Source organism: Carlito syrichta, unplaced genomic scaffold (genome assembly GCF_000164805.1).
Source record: "Carlito syrichta isolate Samal-C Ts95f unplaced genomic scaffold, Tarsius_syrichta-2.0.1 Scaffold304822, whole genome shotgun sequence".
Taxonomy (NCBI): domain Eukaryota; kingdom Metazoa; phylum Chordata; class Mammalia; order Primates; family Tarsiidae; genus Carlito; species Carlito syrichta.
The window spans coordinates 23,425-26,853 of NW_007248918.1; the positions used below are offsets into that span (position 1 = coordinate 23,425).

General features: G+C 37.6%; 1 pseudogene; it reads left to right on the top strand.

Moving 5' to 3' along the window:
• The first annotated feature begins 1,412 nt into the window (after positions 1-1,412).
• On the top strand, positions 1,413-2,351 carry LOC103263308 (annotated as a pseudogene).
• The last annotated feature ends 1,078 nt before the right edge of the window (positions 2,352-3,429 follow it).

Below are 3,429 nucleotides of genomic sequence, written 5' to 3' on the forward strand. Positions count from 1 at the left end.
TGGAGACTGAATAATCCGAAACACATTTAGACAAGCAAAGGAATTTAAATATGCACTACAAAGTCGTTTCTTGATAAAATATATTCCTGCCTTTCTTGCAGTTTGTATGAAACAACATAGACTTTTGTAGAACTATTTAAGTCTGAGGTGAGCAGTGGCATATTACTGAGACTGTGCTTCCAGAGGTGACCACAGGATGGGCAGCAGGATGTCCAGAGGGCTTCTTCTTGGCCAAAATCCTGTCACTGGGCAACATCCTCTACCTGGACATATCAGTGCGCGCGCGCGCGCACACACACACAGGAAACCATGGCAAATACAGCTTGTCTCTTTTGTCGCTCCCATTTCGTTTCCCTTCTCTGTCTTTCTCTCTCTCCTTTGAATGGATATGATATTTCTGTTTTATTTTTCCTTGATATATTTCCCAACTTGATATACTGGCAGAAATATGGAAGTATATAAATGATATAACAGGAGTCTCTGCTACAAGCGGGAGACCCACAGAAGTTCTATTTGTTATAGTTTCATTTTATTACTATTATTAGCACTAATGTGCTAGTTTTGTAGCAGAGGTAAAGACAGCATTCTCAGAAGAATTGACATAGAATGAAGAAAGAATAGAACTTTTAAATACCATTAGAATATGCCACCACCATAATACTTCAAAATGAACTGCCAGGAAATAGATTGGTCTTGGGAAAATAATTTTCATCAGTATAAGTGTCCATGCTTTTTTTTTCCTCTAAGATCTTTCTTGTGTGAGGGAGGTGCATTACCTAGCCTGTGTTTGCTCCTGATCAGGGATCCCAGAGTCACTGTGCTTTTGTTTGTTATATTTATATCTCTAATGTCTGCTTCTCACTTTTTGATAGAATATTAGGCTTGATTCTAACAATTTCACTATATCAAAAAATGAATAATGAATCATTAGAAGAACTTTAGCAATTTCCAATTGTAGATATGCATTGTATCTCTGAGCCTGTTACTTTACTTTCTAAACTGTCTGTCTCTTTTTGGATTATGTTTGCATTTCCCTTGTGTGCAACCTTAACTTTTCATGTATCCCTCTTCAATTCGGGAATCACAAAGGATATGAGGCATACCAAATTATTCCATTCTTAATGTCAAATTCTATGTCATGGAATTCTAAAGTTTTTAATGCACAGAGTTTACATTATATTATAATTATATAAAGATTCAATTTTTTAGATGGATCTATTCAAATCTATTATTTCATTTAGATTACACAATAAATCAACAGGATCAAGCAAATAGCAAATCTTTTTATTTTTTTTCCTTTACGTATAATGAATGAACCAATCATCTAGTAATTTTCATTCCAAACTCTTACTCAACTTTGTTCTTCTCTCCCTTATTCCCTCTTTTAGGAGTGGCTACAGTCATTTGGAAGGATGTTTTATTACAATAGGAGTTTTTTTCACCCAGCCACATTTTTCCCAGTTGGAATCCCAGGTCTGGAAGACATCCATGTCTGGATCTCCCTGCCTTTCTTCTCTGTTTATCTTGTGGCTTGTTGGGCAATGCCACCATTCTGCTAGCCATCAAGGCAGAGCATACCCTCCGGGAGCCCATGTTCTACTTCCTGGCCATCCTTTCAACAATTGATTTGACTCTTTCCACAACCTCTGTGCCCCATATGCTGGGTATCTTCTGTTTTGATGCTCATGAGATTAACTTTGGAGCTTGTGTGGCCCAGATGTTTCTGATCCATGCTTTTACTGGCAGGGAGGCTGAGGTGTTCCTGGCCATGGCCTTTGACCATTATGTGGCCATCTGTGCTCCACTCCACTCCACTCCACAACTATTTTGACATCCCAGGTCCTGGCAGGCATTAGTGCGTGCATTGTAATTTGTCCAGTTTTGCTTACACTTCCTATGACCTATCTTATCTACTGCTGACCATTTTGTCAGGCTTATATAATAGCCCATTCCTACTGTAAGCACATGGGCATTGCAAAATTTCCTGTGGAAACATCCGTATCAATGCTATCTATGGACTTTTTGTAGTTTCTTTCTTTGTCCTGAACCTGGTCCTTATTGGCATCTCATATATTTATATTCTCCATGCTGTTTTTAGCCTCCCATCACAGGATGCTTGCTTGAAAGCTCTAAGCACGTGTGGTTCTCATGTTGCAGTAATCTGTGCTTTCTATACATCCTCTGTCTTTTCTTTCCTTACTCACCGGTTTGGACACAACATACCACACTTTATCCACATTCTTATTGCCAATCTTTATTTGGTTATCGCACCTTCTCTCAACCCCATCATTTATTGCGTGAAAACAAAACAGATACGAGAGTAAGTGCTCCATGTGTTTACCAAAAAATGAGCCTGTTTACTATACTCTTTTACTAAGGATTTTGATTCTTCTAGGAAGACTCAGGACTCACATATTCTTGCCTTAAGAAAAAAACTCCTTGTCCTTACCTTATTGCTGTCAATTTCCAATACAAACTGCTTTATTCCTGGCTGCTGATGGATGGAATTTAAGATCGTTGGAAATCTGATTGTATCTCAAATTTAGAGAATAATGAGCTATGCCTGAAGGGATATCCTGGGAGAGAGTTGTGTGACTTCTCCCTGTCTAACCTCTTGCATAGCCCTTGATAACAGAAGGCTGCTTCTTTTCTGGAGAAGGAATACACACATGGAATCTTGTGTGATCTGTCATTAACGAAACCTGCCACTGGAAATTTGATCTCATAAACTATTTCATTTATCCCTTTACTCTTTCTTTCCATGTTTTCTTTTTCCTTACTTAATTTTAAACTTTTCCTCTTAATTTCTTTTATTTTTCTTTCTCTCATAATTATTTATTGATACATACATGCATTTGATTATTTCTTTAGTTTACATTCACTTAATGCCTGGTTCCGTGGAGTTTGCATTCTGTTGGACTTTTATAAAGTCAAGTTCGCAAGTTCAAAACAATAATTGCCAATTATGCAGCTTTTTTTTAGAAAGCAGGATTTATTAAAAAGACAGAAAAGCACACACAGTGTGAGGGGACCTGAGGGGGTTGCCCCAAATCTGCAGCTTTAAGTGGAATCATTAGCCAAATGCATTAGACAACACAATAGCTGAATCAAGCACACAATTTCAAGACAATTTCTCACTAATACCAACATAGCTTATCTGATTGCCTCTCTGCCTTCATGCCCATAGCATAAGCATATAGGTAGTCTTATTGTAATCTAGTTACTTATAGTATTTCTATTTATTGATATATGTTGGCCTTTGCCTTTCTTCTTATCCAGTTTTGTTTTCTCGATTGACTTTGACCCTAAAACACTTCATTCTAAAATCTACAGCCTTTCTTTCATATCCATGATCTACCTCTTATTCTGCCACAGACCATAATGTAGACTGTCAGACCAAGCTCTACATAGCCACATTTCACATGAGAC